Source organism: Pseudorca crassidens, chromosome 2 (genome assembly GCF_039906515.1).
Source record: "Pseudorca crassidens isolate mPseCra1 chromosome 2, mPseCra1.hap1, whole genome shotgun sequence".
In the NCBI taxonomy this organism is placed as follows: domain Eukaryota; kingdom Metazoa; phylum Chordata; class Mammalia; order Artiodactyla; family Delphinidae; genus Pseudorca; species Pseudorca crassidens.
Window position 1 is genome coordinate 120,329,846 of NC_090297.1, and position 17,615 is coordinate 120,347,460.

Sequence of the window (17,615 nt, forward strand, 5' to 3'; positions counted from 1 at the left end):
CAAAAAAAAAGGACTCAGCATCTTCTCTGACTGGCCCTGAAGAGACTGCAGTGAAGGGGCAGAATCAAGACGCTCGGGGATCTTAGAGTCCAGTTTGGTGGAGACATAAGTAAACAGGTGATTTCAGGCCAGAGTGGTAAGTGAAGGGTAGGCCTCGGGGTTCAAAGGGACACAAGGGAGGGATACTAACCCAGAAAGTAGTAGGGAGTCTTGAAAGGCTTCCCTGAGGAAGAGACATCTAAGCTGAGACTTGAAGGTTGAGTTGGAATGAGCCAGGCAAAGTGGCAAAGAATATATGTGGGCTAGGGGGACATTCTAAGTAACAAGAACTACACATGCAAATGCCCAGAAGTGGGAAAGAGCCTGACACACCATTATAGCTAGAATATAGAGTGGAAGGAGAGGAAGACAGGAGAGAGGTCATGTAAGAGAGAGACCCAAGGCCAGACTCCGAAGTCCTTACGCATACCTTGTGTTACTCAGGGTTATGATAGGTTCTGCTGCAGTAACAGAAAAACCCCAAAGTTTCCTTGACTTAACACAACAAAGACACTTTTCACTCATGTACAGTCCAATGTGGGAAGGGCAGCCGTCCTCCATCCTGCAGCTACAGCCTCTAGAACACGAGCCTCAGGTCCACTGCAGAAGAGAGAAGAGATATAATGGGCATGTAGCTCTTACCTCCCTGGGCCTGGAAATGACACATGTCACTTTCCCTCACACTTTACATGGCCCCAACCTCATGGCAGTCTGTGTGCCAGGAAAGCAAAAGGCGATGGTGGACAAAATACTGCGTCTAGCCTACCGTGATAAGGAATTTGAAGTGTCCCCTGGGGACCCCAATGTCCACTCGAGAGTTTTTAGCATGAGAATCACATGGTCTAATTTGTGCTTTAGAAAGCTCACTCTGGCTGTAAGGTCTTCACCTTAGGTGAAGGGAGGGAGGTATGATGGCAAACAAGGAAACTAGCATATTGCGCTTTTCCAGGGGAGACAGAGGGTGACGGAGCAAGGGCTGTGGCACTGGGAACAGAGAGAAGCAGATGAATGGCAGTTATGTCGGAGGTACAGTTGACAGAATTCTGTGAGTGACTGGACAGGGGAGGTAGGGAAAGAATGGATGGGCGGAGGATACACAGAAAGTAGAAGGAGTTAAGGAGGGTGCCCAAACTTCTGATTTGGACAGCCAGGGGCCTGGTAGCACCAGTCACCCAGGCAGAGAGAACCATCGTGGTTTACTGGATGTAAAAACTGGCCAAACAATAAAACATGAGGAGCGGGACAGGGCGTTAGTGGCAGGCGTCGGGGGACGTGGGGAGACAGAAGGTTAAATCATTATTCTCTTCAGTGGAAAGTCAATAGACAGTGCCTAAAATTGAAAAATCAGATAGAAGCAATATAAGCATATGCTTTAGAGATACCAAAAAAAATCAGTCAAAAGAGTTTCAAGTGTCTGCCTCTGGGGAGGGAAAAGCATGGGGGAAAAGAATGGAAGATTGCTGTTTTTCATAACAAATTTTGTAGAACTACAACTCTTTAAATAAACTATGTGCTTCTGTATTTGATTAAAATTTTTTTTTTTTTAAAGAAAAGACTGGCTTGTCTAGGGTGTTGCTACCTTCAAGAGGTGTCTTTAACCACCTTTTTTATACAGAGGGGTATCCACATGATTTCAAAGGGCAATGTGCCTGCAAAGGGAATGTTCCTACTCCCTGCCAGATTTCTTCATTCACACTGTGCCCCTGAGCTTGAGTCCCAGAAAAACCAGAGAAGGCTTTCTAGAGGAGACCATGTTTAGCCTAGATCTTGAAAAGTCATAGGATTTCATGGAGGAAGGGACACTTCAGATGGATGGTAAGAGTGAAAGCATGGGGGTATGACAAAGAGAGATGTGTTTGGGGAATGATTGTGGTTCTGTTTGGCAGCCTGAATGACAAATTGAAGTGACTCTAGGATGGAAACAGAAGATCAGTCAGGTAGCTAATGAAACTGATTTTCACAAAATCTGGCCCATGGGCCACCTGTATCAGGGTTCTAAGGATCCCTCAGTGCTTCTAAATCCTCAGGAGAGGGTGAGACAGTAATCTGCATTATAATATTTTCTCCCGGTGAAACTTATACATACTAAAATTTGAGAAACGCTGATCAAGCACGAGTAGATAAAGTCCTGAAGTAGTGACCATGTGAATAGGAAAGAGGAAATGGTCACTAGACCTAGGACCTCATAGAATGCCAGGGCCTCTTGGGTCCAGAGTTGATCTCGGCCATCAGGTCAGGGTAAGTGGCCCTCCTGCCTGCAAAGAAATGCAGATGCTGGGGAACCAGCAGCACCCAACAGCTCCTGCCCACCACCTACTGCCATTCCTGCCTCACTAAAAGGACGCCCACTTCACACGATATGGTAGGAGAAGTAGTAACTTCCAGTTTCAGCTTTTCCATTACACATGTGATCTAAGATGTCGCTTCATTGCTTGGGTCTTAGTTTCCCCAAATGTAAAATGAGGTGGTTAGACTAGATTACCTCAAAGCCCACGTCATATCTAACCTTCTGAAAACAACTATGGATAATATCCAGAATATACAAGGAACTGAAAATCAAAATGATAAATAACAAGAACCCCAATAAAAATATTGGCCGAGAATATGAATGGGCAACTTATAAAAGAAGAAACCCCAAAAAACTAACTAGCATATAAAGAGGTGCTCACACTCATTAGTATTCAGAGAAATGCAAATTAAAACAATAGATGTTACTTTACACTTATTAGATTGGCAAAAAAATTGAAAACTGGATCATGTCACATGTTGGCGGGGATGTGCACTGCTGAAGGAAGTAGAGATGGGTACAGCCAACCGGGAGAGCAATCTGGTACCACTTAAGTCAGATTGAGTGTGTGCCTACCCTACCACCCAGCAAGTCCACTCACTCCTAGGTAGATCTCCTGCAGAAATGATCACACAGCCTATAAGGGAGCACACAGGAAGACATCCATTGCAATGTTATGTGTAGTGGCAGAGAGTTGGAAGAGTGACTAGGTAAAATGTATAGAGTGCTATCGAACAGTTATAAGCAACTAACTAGATGTACATATAGCAAGATGGGCGGATCTCAAAAACACAATGCTGAGTGAACAAAGGGAGAAATATAATGAGAAACCTCCGTGATTCTCAAAATCCTGAAACCCTGTGGTAAAATATAAAGTCCTTACACTGTCCTACAAAGCCCCACATGATCTGCCTCCCCTGTCTCCATCACTCCATTTACCTCACTGACATCATCTTCTACCAGTGTCCCCACTACTCACTCTGACCCAGCCTCACCGGCTGCCCTGCTGTTAACACACGCCAGGCACTGAGACTGCAACAGAGTCTTTACACTGGCTGTTCCTCTGCCTGGAATTACAAGCCCTCAAAATCCCCTCCACACACACACACACACACACACACACACACACACACACACACAGTCCCCCTTGCCCTGCTCTATTTTTACATGAGACAATAATGAAATGTAATAATAAGTAAATTTTATAATCGTCTGAAAGATAATGAGTATTGTCCCACATTTACCACTAGAAGGTGAGCTCTGTGAGGGCAGGAACTTTTGCCTGTTTTGTTCCCTGATGTCTCTCAAGGCCTAGAACAAAGCCTATCATAAAAGGGGCCTTTATAAACTTTGGTTGACTAAATAAATGGATGGTGAGTGGGAATGAGAGTAAAGAATATTAAATAAAAAAGAGAGGCAGCTAGCACACGAAAATGATGATGAGGCTCAATTTATTGAGGGATATGAGTAATTTAACTTTGTGTGCCCAAGGTTTACAAAGGGGGGTGACAGGCGAGCAATGTCTCATCACCCTCACCAGCCCCCACCCCAGCCCATCTGTTGGAGTTCCTCTTCCTGCCAGGTCTTTGTGGAATGAGCAGGAAAAGTCCTGGCTGTGGAAAGAACCCTCTGCTTTGTCTACACAGCTGCTGTCTCTGAGATTTCAAGGCTGCAGCAGGGCTGAGGGCACCTCCTGGCATTCACGACTCCACCCAGTATCTCACACTCCTCAAACACAGGACCTACCCAAGGAGGAGAGGACTGGGCTCCACACAGAACAGCACCTAATACTGTTAGAGTGACTTCCAACTCACAAAGGCTTTCCACAACTTTGAAGGAAATTACTGTCCCATTGGATGGATAAGAAAACTAACATTTAAAAAGGATAGCATTTGGTCAGAATGGCCATCGTCAAAAAGTCTACAAGTAATAAATGCTGGCGAGGGTGTGGAGAAAAGGGAACCCTCCTACACTGTTGGTGAGAATGTAGATTGATGCAGCCACTATGGAGAACCGTATGGAAGTTCCTTAAGGAACTAAAAATAGAGCTACTATATGATCCTGCAATCCCACTCCTGGGCATATATGAGGAGAAAACTGTAATTTGAAAAGATACATGCACCCCAATATTCATTACAGCACTATTTACAATAGCCAGGACATGGAAGCAACCTGAATGTCTATCAACAGAGGAATGGATAAAGAAGATGTGGTACATATATACATTACTCAGCCACAAAAAAGAATGAAATAATGCCATTTGCAGCAATATTGATGGACCTAGAGGTTATCATACTAAGTGAAGTAAGTCAGAAAGAGAAAGACAAATATCATATGATATCACTTAAGCGTGGAATCTAAGAAAAAAAAAAGATACAAATGAACTTTCTTACAAAATGGAAAGGAAAGAGACTCACAGACATAGAAAACAAACTTATGGTTACCTAAGGGGAAAGGGAGGAGGAAGAGACAAATTAAGAGGTTGGGATTCACACATAGACACCACTATATATAAAATAGATAACCAACAAGGACCTACTGTATAGCACAGGGAACCATACTCAATATTTTGTAATAACTATAAGGGAAAAGAATCTGAAAAAGAATACACACACACACACACATAACTGAATCACTGTGCTGTACACCTAAAACTAACACAATATTGCAAATCAAACTTATGGACTTGATACAGGCTATCTAAAAATTAATGTTAGAAAATAAGGCCAAATAAATCATCTCCTACTATTAAGACTTTAAAGGGATTATCCATTCCTTGCAAGCAGCCAGATGGTGGATCCTGTATACTAGCCATCATCAGCTCTGGCAATAATAGTTCTGATACTTTTGGGGGTTAAGGGAGGAACCACCAGGAATATGGGGCAACCTAAAGGCAATGCTAAGTGCAGTCAGATTAGGAAAGGGTGCAGGCTGGTTGGTTTCTTAAGCAGGCCAATTATTTAAGCCAAGAGATTAACGTTTACGAGCAATACAGTCTGGTGTATGACTTGGGGTCTTCTTGTATATCACTCCCTGGACTCATTTAAGTGACACTGGCCTCATTCCCAAAGAGCAAAGTGGATCAGAACTGGCTTAATCCTTTGATCTGGTCTCCCTCAGAAGTAGTCCATGGCTTGCAGTTCTTTATCTCCAGTGAACTTGGCACCATGCAGTGCACATGGCAGGAGCTCCATAAAGCTCCCTGAGCTGCAGACTCACTGAAGCCCACACGGCACAACTTTACATTGAAGCACGGAAACCCTGCAACTCTCCTTCTAAGAAGCCTCTTAGGGATTACCAGCTTCCACTAAGTATCGATTTAGGCTGATCTTGTCTTAACCCCTCAATCCCACCCAGCAAACAACAAGTAAAAAGAAATTCACCATAATGATCAGTGTTACCTACATAGTGAGATATTTCCTTGTAAGCTGCATGAACCTTGAACACATGATAATCTCTGTCATTCTCATTTTCCCTCAAGTTAAAGTGGGGATTAAACTCCGTTTGCAGTTCTAAAACTGAGAGATTCTTTACATAAAGGACCTACACCTATTCCCAAATCACAAACACAGAAATTTAGAGGTGTAAGAGATATCAGAGCTCTTGTCCACACCTTTATTTTTATTAATGAAAAAATTGAAGCCCTTTAGGCTTCACCTCTTTAAAGTGAAATGACTAGTTTAAGGTCACACAACTGGTAGGTGTCAAGTAACATTAGTCTCTGAGTCCCATCTGAAAGGCTAGCTTCCTGTACATTGGTGTTAAGGTGGTTCATTTTCTCCCTGAAGTTCCTTAGAAAAAGTTCATTTTTCTAAGACCTACCTTGTGCCAGGGAGAAAATGAATGGGGTTTAGTCCAAAAGAGTTCTACAAGCAGAGAATTTTGGTTTCTCTTTGTAACAGTTTTATTTAAGCTCAAAAGAATTTTTAAAAGCATTGTTTAGAGAATACGACAAAACTCTCAGACCCAGGCAGAGAGTTACATAAGCAAACAATAACATTACCAGACACATTCTGTGAACATAAAGATATGCATAAACATTTTTATATCATAAAAGAGAAAACAGCTCTCAGCCTGGAGAGGCTGGGGAATGCTTCAGCAAGGACGGGACATCTGAGCTAGGATCTCAAGGATAGGGGTCAGGGTCAGAACTTTCCATACAGAGGGAAGCATGTGCAAAGTCCCCAAGGTAGGTGAGGGCATGACACACTCAAGGATTTGAAAGGGGAGAACATTGTAGTGTTCAATAGAGACAATGAGAAGAATAATGCAAAATAAAACAGGAGAGAGAGAAAAAGCCAGATCACACAGGACCCTCAGGGCCATGGAAAGGATTTTGGGCTTTATCCTAAAAGCTATAGCAAGTCATAGAAAAGTTTTAATCCAAAGGGAGAAATGGCCAAGTTCAAATTTTTTTAAATGACTCTGGCTGCAGTTGTAGCACAGAAAACAAATTAGAAGGGGAAGGAAAGAACACAGGGAGAAAACTGGGGCTATTGCAGTAGTACAGGAGTGCAGGAGTACACAGTAGTGCAGGAGTAGTACAGGAGTGCACAGTAGTGCAGTAGTACAGAAGATCATGATCTGGGGTGGAGGTGGGGTGGGAGGAGATGGAGGGAAGTGGCTGATCGGAAAGGCCCTTAAGAGACAAAGGCAAGGTAACCTGCAAATGGACTGGATAAGCGAGGGAAGGAGAAGGAGGTAGCAAGGATGCATGCTAGTGTTCGATGTATAAAAATGGCTGGATGGTCTGGTCCTAGAGGGTATACATAGAGTAACAAGAGTTGGGTTTTGTTATATTGAGATTTATATGTCATTATAATAGGATGTCACGTGGGCAGCTGACGATATGGGTCTGGGGCTCCAAGGCATCTGAACTGGGAATGTTGAAAAAAGATTCCTCAGAGAGTAGTCAACTAAAGCCATGGTTCTGTATGAGGTCAGCCAGAGAAGAGAGCATAGAAGGAGAAGAGAAAGGGGCCTAAGAAAGCCAACATTTAAACCAGTAAATAAGGATGGATCAGCAAGTGGCTGAGAAGAAGAGTTAGGAAAATATTTTCTCAGACACTGACAACTTATCTTTTATGAGCTTTGCTTTTAAAAAGAAAAACTGAAAAAGCAGACAAACTGCCACAGCCAAAGAGAAAGATAAAAACAAAGAAGCCCAAATATTCCATGTATATAATTATTAATCTTTGGATTACCAAGAATTGCCTCCATCAAAATTCTTACTTTTTAATATAGCTTGTTTATTCTTTTACAAAGCCCATGCCATGCTTCCCTTTAGGTAAAGTACACTTCCCCACCAACTGACGTAGGGTTTGGCCATATGACAATGGATGTGAGCAGATGTGATACGCACCATGTCCAAGAAGAAACTTTAAATACACTTATATTGCTTGGTCCCAGCTCTTTTATTTCTGCCCTCTGCCATGAGAAAAGCATGCTTCTTCAATCAGGATCCTGAAATGAAAAGATACAATGAGCGAAACCAAACCCAGTGCAGCCCAGCAAAGAAACAGTTAATTCAGCCCGCAGGTGACATGAGCAAGAAACAATGTATGGGATTTTTAACCACTGAGATTTGCAAGCTATTTGTTACTGCAGCAAAAGCTGACTAATATACTTGGCCACAGTGAGATTTCTTTAAAACTAAATATAGTTATTTCAAACTCCCATAGAAGGAAGCAAAGTACTCTTTGTCTAGAACACATTATACCCCTGGCACTAATAAGCTATTTATAGACATTCCCTCATTTTACCCCTTGTGACAATTATTTTCACCATTTTACATGAACAAACTGAGGCTTAGATAAGTTACATATATTTCTCAGAACCACAAAACTAGCAAATAATGGAAATGCAACAAAAATTCATCTAACCGATTCCAAAGCCTAGGGACTCTCCATAATATCCTATTAAAGGATTTGCTAGAAATCAAACCTAGATCTCCCACATAGGAAACAAGAAAAAAACTGGTGAACCATCAGACTCAGCTTTAGACTACACTCATATACATGGATAACTGTGCTGCTGTTGAATAAGCCCAGAGTAACCAGCAACTCTGGATCTGAAATCTCACATAGTCACAACCTCCACCTTCCTCTCACCAGTGATATCATACTTGAGAAAATGGAAGCTGTAAGGTGGAATTTAGTGCTCATGATGTCACACTGAAAATTGGAAACAAAGGTGGCCTTGTATCTCCATCTCTATAGCTATGTAAACCAGGTGACTTTTTGTAATACCTCACTGTGATCACCTCTTATGAATTCAGCTTGGTTTTCCCATCTAATCCTTGGTGATGAAAATCACATCTGCCATCCTTAATCTCAAAGCAGAATTAAACCTTTAGCATGTTAAGTAAGATAGATAAGCAAGATATATTAATCACTTAACACTATCCATTTTTCCATTGAAGAGTTATGTATGTGTTTTGTCCAGAATTTATCATTGTCTTGTAAATCCCCTGATGAGACTTGGTGGGGGTGGTGGGGGTGGTGAGGTGTAAAGGAAAAGCAGAAGCTTTGAAGTTAGAAAAGTCTGGGTTTAAATCCTGCTCTGCCTCTTACTAACTCTGTGACCTTGGGAACTTGACTTTATCTTTCGGAACATCAGTTTCCTTGGTGCAAAATGTGGATGAAAATAGCTAATTCAATAAGTTGTCTGAACAGAGAAAGACAAATACTTTATGATATCACTTACATGTGGAATCTAAAAAAATACCAAAAAAAGAAGCAGACTCACAGATACAGAGAGCAAATTACTGGTTACCAGCGGTGGATGGGGGGAGCAATACAGGAATGGGGGAATGGGAGGCACAAACTATTGGGTGTAAGATAGGTTCAAGGATGTATTGTACAACACAGGGAAAATAGCCAATATTTTGTAATAACTGTAAATGGAAAGTAACCTTTTAAATTGCATAGAAAAAATTTTAATTTTTTAAATAAAAATTAAACTTTTAAAGTTGCTTGAAGATCAGATGAGATGGAATGTTCACTTCTTCACTGTGAATCATTGGCATCTGCCTTGAGCTGCAAGGAGACTCAGTGTCCAGGATGAGAACCCTTTAATAGCACACACACAATGCTGTATAATCATCATCATTATCACAGGTACCAACAATGTCAAGCACCAAATAGTGAACATCCATATACTCCGACATTTTTCCAAGCCTTTCCACACATTATCTATAATCCTGACAACCTTGAAGCAAAATAAATGCTGTTATACTCATTTTAGAGAGCAGCAAACTGAGAGGTTAAGTGACTTGCTAAAGATCAGGGTTGGTCCTCCTGATCCTCAGGCTAGTGCCTTTCCCACCCACCACACTGCCTCCTGCTTTTGGCTGCTGAGCTATGCCTCTCTCTCTCCACTGTTGTCCGTGAGAGCTCTGGGGAGAAAAAATTATGAGCAAACAGATTTCCCTAGCAGGACCACATGAAAGCTCAAAAAGTATTGACTGTAAGACTTGCACACCAAAAACTATAAATTATTACTGAGAGAAATTAAAGATCTAAATAAATGGAGAGACATTCTGTATTCATGGATTAGAAAACTTAATATTGTTCAGTTGGCAACTGTCTTCCAAATGGATCAATAAGTTCAACAACACACACACACAAAAATCCTAGCAGGCTTTTTGCAGAAATTGACAAGCTAATATTTACACAGAAATACAAAGAACACAGCATAGCCAATAAAGAAGAACAAAGTTGGAGGGTTTATACTTTCTAATTGCAAACTTATCATCAAGCACATAACCAAGGCAGTGTGATACTGACCATAAACAAACATATAAATAAACAGAATGAAATTGCGAGTCCAGAAATAACCCCTTATATTTATGGTCAATTGATTTTCAACAAAGGCACCAAGGCAATTCAAAGGGGAAAGAATAGCTTCTTAAAAACGGTACATGAACAATTGGACATCCACATGCTAAAAGATTAGCTTAGATTCCTACACACACCATACCTAAAAGTTAATTCAAAATTAATCAAATGCCGAGGAAGTTTTCACAAGCCTCTTAGATAGTCTCATCCACCAGAAGGCAGACAGCAGAAGCAAGAAGAACTACAATCCTGAAGCCTGTGGAACGAAAACCACATTCATGGAAAGATAGTCAAAATGAAAAGGCAGAGGACTATGTACCAGATGAAGGAACAAGATAAAACCCCAGAAAAAGAATTAAATGAAGTAGAGATAGGCAACCTTCCAGAGAAAGAATTCAGAATAATGATAACGAAGATGATCTAGGACCTCGGAAAAACAATGGAAGCAAAGATCGAGAAGATGCAAGAAATGTTTAACAAACACCTAGAAGAATTAAAGGACAAACAAACAGAGATGAACAATACAATAACTGAAATGAAAAATACACTAGAAGGAAGCAATAGCAGAATAACTGAGGCAGAAGAATGGATAGTGACCTGGAAGACATAATGGTGGAATTCACTGTTGTGGAACACAATAAAGAAAAAAGAATGAAAACAGCCTAAGAGACCTCTGGGACAACATTAAATGCACCAACTTCCACATTACAGGGGTCTCAGAAGGAGAAGAGAGAGAGAAAGGACCAGAGAAAATACTTGAAGAGATTATAGTTGAAAACTTGCCTAACATGGGAAAGGAAATAGCCAACCAAGTCAGGAAGCACAGAGAGTCCCAGGCAGGATAAACTCAAGGAGAAACACACCAAGATACATAGTAATCAAATTGACAAAAATTAAAGACAAAGAAGAATTATTAAAAGCAACAAGGAACTCCCATCTGGTTAACACCTGATTTCTCAGCAGAAACTCCACAAGCCAGAAGGGAGTGGCACAATATATTTAAAGTGATGAAAGGGAAGTACCTACAACCAAGATTACTCTACCCAGCAAAGATCTCATTCAGATTCGACAGAGAAATCAAAATCTTTACAGACAAGCAAAAGCTAAGAGAATTCAGCATCACCAAACCAGCTCTACAACAAATGCTAAAGGAACTTCTCTAAGTGGGGAACACAAGAGAAGAAAAGGACCTACAAAAACAAACCCAAAACAATGTAAAAAATGATAAAAGGAGCATACATATTGATAATTACCTTAAATGTGAATGGACTAAATGCTCTAACCAGAAGACAAAGGATTGCTGAATGGATACAAAAACAAGTATGCTGTCTACAAAAGACCCACTTCAGACCTAGGGACACATACACACTGAAAGTGAGGAGATGGAAAAAGAAAGCAGTTCTAGGAGGGAAATTTATAGCAATACAATCCTACCTCAAGAAACAAGAAACATCTCAAATAAACAATCTAACATTATACCTAAGGAACTAAAGAAAGAAGAACAAACAAATTCCAAAGTTAACAGAGAGAAAGAAATCATAAAGATCAGATCAGAAATAAATGAAGAAAACAATAGCAAAAATCAATAAAACTGTTTCTTTGAGAAGGTTAACAAAATTGATAAACCATTAGCCAGACTCATCAAGAAAAAAAGGGAGAAGACTCAAATCAACAGAATTAGAAGTGAAAAAGAAGTAACAGCTGACATGCAGAAATTTGAAGGATCATGAGAGATTACTAAAAGCAACTATATGCCAGTAAAATGCACAACCTGGAAGAAATGGACAAATTCTTAGAAAAGCAAAACCTTCTGAGACTGAACCAGGAAGAAATAGAAAATATAAACAGACCAATCACAAGCACTGAAATTGAAACAAACAAAAGCCCAGGACCAGATGGTATCACAGGAGAATTCTATCAAACATTTAGAGAAGAGCTATGACCTATCCTTCTCAAACTCTTCCAAAATATAGCAGAGGGAGGAACACTCCCAAACTCATTCTACAAGGACACCATCACCCTGATACCAAAACCAGACAAAGATGTCACAAAAAAAGAAAACTACAGGCCAATATCACTGATGAGCATAGATGCAAAAATACTCAGCAAAATACTAGCAAACAGAATCCAACAACACAGTAAAAGTATCATACACCATGATCAACTGGGGTTTATCTCAGGAATGCAAGGATTCTTCAATATACACATATCAATCAATGTGATAAACCATATTAACAAATTGAAGGAGAAAAACCATATGATCATCTCAATAGATACAGAAAGAGTTTTTGACAAAATTCAACACCCATTTATGATAAAAACTCTACAGAAAGTGGGCATAGAGGGAACCTACCTCAACATAATAAAGACCATATATGACAAACCCACAGCCAACATCATTCTTAATGGTGAAAAACTGCAACCATTTCCTCTGAGATCAGGAAACAAGACAAGGTTGCCCATTCTCACCACTATTATCCAACATAGTTTTGGAAGTATTAGCCACAGCAATCAGAGAAGGAAAAGAAATAAAAGGAATCCAAATCTGAAAAGAAGAAGTAAAACTGTCACTGTTTGCAGATGACATGATACTATATATAGAGAACCCTAAAGATGCTAATAGAAAACTACTAGAGCTAATGAATGAATTTGGTAGAGTAGCAGGATACAAAATTAATGCACAGAAATCTCTTGCATTCCTATACACTAACAATGAAAAATCAGAAAGACAAATTAAGGAAACACTCCCATTTACCATCACATCAAAAAGAATAAAATACCTAGGAATAGACCCACCTAAGGAGGCAAAAGATCTGTATGCAGAAAACTATAAGACACTGATGAAAGAAGTTAAAGATGATACAAACAGATGGAGAGATATACTATGTTCTTTCATAGGAAGAATCAATACTGTGAAAATGACTATACTACCCAATGCAATCTACAGATTCAATGCAATCCCTGTCAAACTACCAATAGTATTTTTCACAGAACTAGAACAAAAAATTTTACAATTTGTATGGAAACACAAAAGACCCCAAATAGCCAAAGCAATCTTGAGAAAGAAAAACTGAGCTGGAGGAATCAGGCTCCCTGACTTCAGACTATACTACAAAGCTACAGTAATCAAGACAGTATGGTACTGGCACAAAAACAGAAATATAGGTCAATGGAACAGTACAGAAAGCCCAGAGATAAACCCACACATACATGGATACCTTGTCTTTGATAAAGGAGGCAAGAATATACAATGGAGAAAAGACAGCCTCTTCAATAAGTGTGCTGGGCAAACTGGACAGCTACATGTAAAAGAATGAAATTAGAACGCTCCCTAACACCATACACAAAAATAAACTCAAAGTGGGTTAGAGACCTAAATGTAAGGCCAGACACTCTAAAATTCTTAGAGGAAAACATAGGCAGAACACTCTATGACATAAATCACAGCAAGATTCTTTTTGATTCATCTCCTAGAGAAATGGAAATAAAAACAAAAATACACAAATGGGACCTAATGAAACTTAAAAGCTTTTGCACAGCAAAGGAAACCATAAACAAGACCAAAAGACAACCCTCAGAATTGGAGAAAATATTTGCAAATGAAGCAACTGACAAAGGATTAATCTCCAAAATATACAAGCAGCTCATGCAGCTCAATATCAAAAAAAAACAAACAACCCGATCCAAAAATGGGCAGAAAACCTAAATAGACATTTCTCCAAAGAAGATATACAGACTGCCATGAAACACATGAAAGAATGCTCAACATCACTAATCATTAGAGAAATGCAAATCAAAACTGCAATGAGGTATCACTTCATACAGGTCAGAATGGCCATCATCAAAAAATCTACAAACAAGAAATGCTGAAGGGAGTATGGAGAAAAGGGAACCCTCTTGCACTGTTGGTGGGAATGTAAATTGATACAGCCACTATGGAGAACAGTATGGAGGTTCCTTAAAAAACTAAAAATAGAATTACCATAAGACCCAACAATCCCACTACTGGGCATATACCCAGAGAAAACCATAATTCAGGCACCCCAATGTTCATTGCAGCACTATTTACAATAGCAAGGTCATGGAAGCAACCTAAATGCCCTACGACAGACAAATGGATAAAGATCATGTGGAACATATATATGATAGAATATTACTCAGCAGTAAAAAGGAACAAAACTGGGTCATTTGTAGAGACGTGGATCGACCTAGAGACTGTCGTACAGAGTGAAGTAAGGCAGAAAGAGAAAAACAAATATCATATATTAATGCATATATGTGGAATCTAGAAAAATGGTACAGATGAACCGGTTTGCAGGACAGAAATAGAGACACAGATTTAGAGAACAAACATATGGACACCAAGGGGGGAAAGTCAGGTCAGCGGTGGGATGAACTGGGAGATTGGGATTGACATGTATACACTAATATGTATAAAATAGATAACTAATAAGAACCTGCTGTATAAAAAATAAAATTCCAAGGCAATAGAAAAAAATTAATCGAATGTCTAAATACAAGAGCTAAAACTAAAACTGTTTTAGAAGAAAATCTAAAATCTCCTAAAATCTAGGAGAAAACCTTCATGATCTTGAGTAGGCAAAGATTTCTTAGATAAGACACCAAAAGCAGGATTCAAAAAAGAAAAAATTGATAAAGAGGGTTTCATCAAAATTAAACATTTTTGATCTTCAAAAGACACCATCAAGAAATTGAAAAGACAAGCTACAGAATTGGAGAAAATATTTGCAAATCATATATCCAATCAGGAACATTATCTAGACTATATAAAGAACTCTTGCAACTAAATAATAAGACAAACAAGCCGACTTAAATTTGGGCAAAATATTTGAAGAGACCTGTAGCTAAAGAAGATATATGAATGGCAAATAAGTGCTTGAAAAGATGCTGAACATCATTAATCATTAGGCAGATGCAAACTAAACCGTGATGAGATACCACGTCATACTCACTAAAATCAAAAACACAGAAAACAAGTGTTGGTAAAGATGAGGAAAAACTGGAACCTTCATGAATTTCGGGTGGAAATATGAAATGATACAGCCACTTTGGAAAACAATTTGGCAGGTTCTTAAACATATATTACCATGCAAATTAAGAAGTCCACTCCAAACTACTTACCCCAGAGTAATGACACCGTATGTCCACACAAAACTTATACATGAGTGATTATAACAGCGTTAGTCATAATAGCTAAAAAGTGGAAACAATCCAAATGGCCATCAGCTGATGAATGGATAAATAAAATGTGGCACATGCATACAATGTAATACTATTTAGCAATAAAAAAGGAACAAAATATTGATACATGCTACAACATGGATGAACCTCAGAAATATTTGCTAAGTGAAAAAAGCAAGACACAAAAGACTACATATCGTAGACTCCATTTATATGAAATGTCCAGAGAAGGCAAAACTATGGAGGTAGAATGCAGATTCGTGGTTCCCTGGATCTGAGCTGGGAGTAGGAACTGACTGAAAACAGGCACAAAAGATCTTTCAGGGTAGGGGTGATAAAAATATTCTAAAACTGGATTGTGGTAATGGTTGCATAGCTCTGTAAAGTTACTAAAACTCATTGGACTGTACAGTTAAAACAGATGAAGTTTATGTTATGTAAATTACACCTCAATAAATCTGTTTTTTTAAAGTCTTAATTGAGTTCCTCCGCAAAATATCTCAGACAAGGTGAAGGAAGAAGCCTGGGGTGGTCTGCTCCCCGGCCTTGCTCCTTTCTGTTCTCTGGGAAGGACACATGAGCCCCTCTGTCAGTGCTAAGAGCTGTTTCCCCAGGAGCCTGGAGCGGCTGTGCCTGACTCCTCTACCTTAGTGACTCTTAACTGCCCCAATCCAGGCCTCTGGCAGCAAAGCTCACCTTGCAGAAATACTGTAAGTGTTATAAATACTTTAGGTCCTCAGGGAGCCCTGTCAGTTCTCTACTATGGCATCAGCGACCTAGGGCAAGGAAAATTCTATTTCTAGGCATACTGAGTGTCTGTGACCTGCCTCAAGACAATAAACTGTTTCTTTCAGGGTATGGTTTGGACCCTTAAGTTATCCATGCTCTCTTAAATGCTAATTCCTACAAGCTAATTACAGCCTACAGCCCCAGAAAAACAGGATGAATACACGAAATTCAAACTAAAGCCCTGGTGGAAGGGCTGTGGAACCTGGGTTTAGAGCAGTGCAACGTTCTCAATCTGGGCTGCGTGATAAAACCATAAAACCACCTGGGAAGCTTTTCAAATGTATTAGTGGAGATGAATGTCCCTAAATGTATTATAACTGCCAATTAAAATATATTTTGTTTGATCAAATTAATAGTAATCAGTAATAGAATAAACACATAAACTCTAAAAAGTAAAAACAAAAAAATGCCTATTGAGCTTTTTGAAAATACTATAACTGTGTGCCCCCCAAAGAGATTTAGATTTAACTGGCCCAGAATATGGTCTGAGCATCAGTATTTTTTAAAGCTCCCCAGTGAATGTGCTGTGCATCCAGGGCTGAAAATCACCAGCTTTAGAAGGAGATGGGTGTCAAAACAAGGTCTTCCATCAGTTACTCATTCACGCCTTAAAATGCATTTCTCTCTGAATAAGCATCTTCTTCCCATCTAATAAGAGCAGCAACTGGACAGAGCCAGCTAAATGTTGGACCCCAGGATGTCGTCCTTTGCAGTGTAGATGCCTCCAGTTCATCTCTGTTTATCCTAAATGAGTTCACGTTGAGCGTATTGATCTGTACATCCTTAACCGTGACACTCGAAAAAGGGGCTAATGCTACAAACGTAACTGGTGGTGGAGAGGCTAAAAGAGAAAGACAGCCTTTATTATCAGTATTCAAGGACTTTTCTTGACACCAGGGACCAAGAATAAAACCAGTTAGGACCTAGTGCAATAGTAACACAATATTGAATATCAAAGGCAATCAAACATTCACCTCATCATGAGAATTTAGTGTAGAGTTCCCTGCTGGCTTGAGTGGACAAAAAAAGCTTTGTGGATGAAGCAGAACTCCAGCTGGGCCTCGTCAGATTGACAGAATTTGAACTGGGGAAGGGGAGGAACAGTAAAAATAATCTCCAATAACAATAATTGCAACAGCATTTACCATAAAGCAGCATTCTTACTCAAGCATCATTTTATTTAAGCCTCACAACCACCTCATGGTCCTCATTTTACAGGTGAGGACATGGGGCCTTACAGAGGTTAAAACATTTGCCCAAGCTCAGTCAGCAAGCAGGACTTGAATCCGTGCAACTTGACTCCAGAATCCAGGTACCTGGGCCAAGGCAGAGAAACAGAAAGGAACCCCATAACTTGTGTGATATTGTGCAAGGAATCCACTATGCTGGGAAGAAAAAACAGCCTAACTGGGACGAGTCTGGATCACCCACCCAGCCTATGACCAAAAAGGGGGATACGC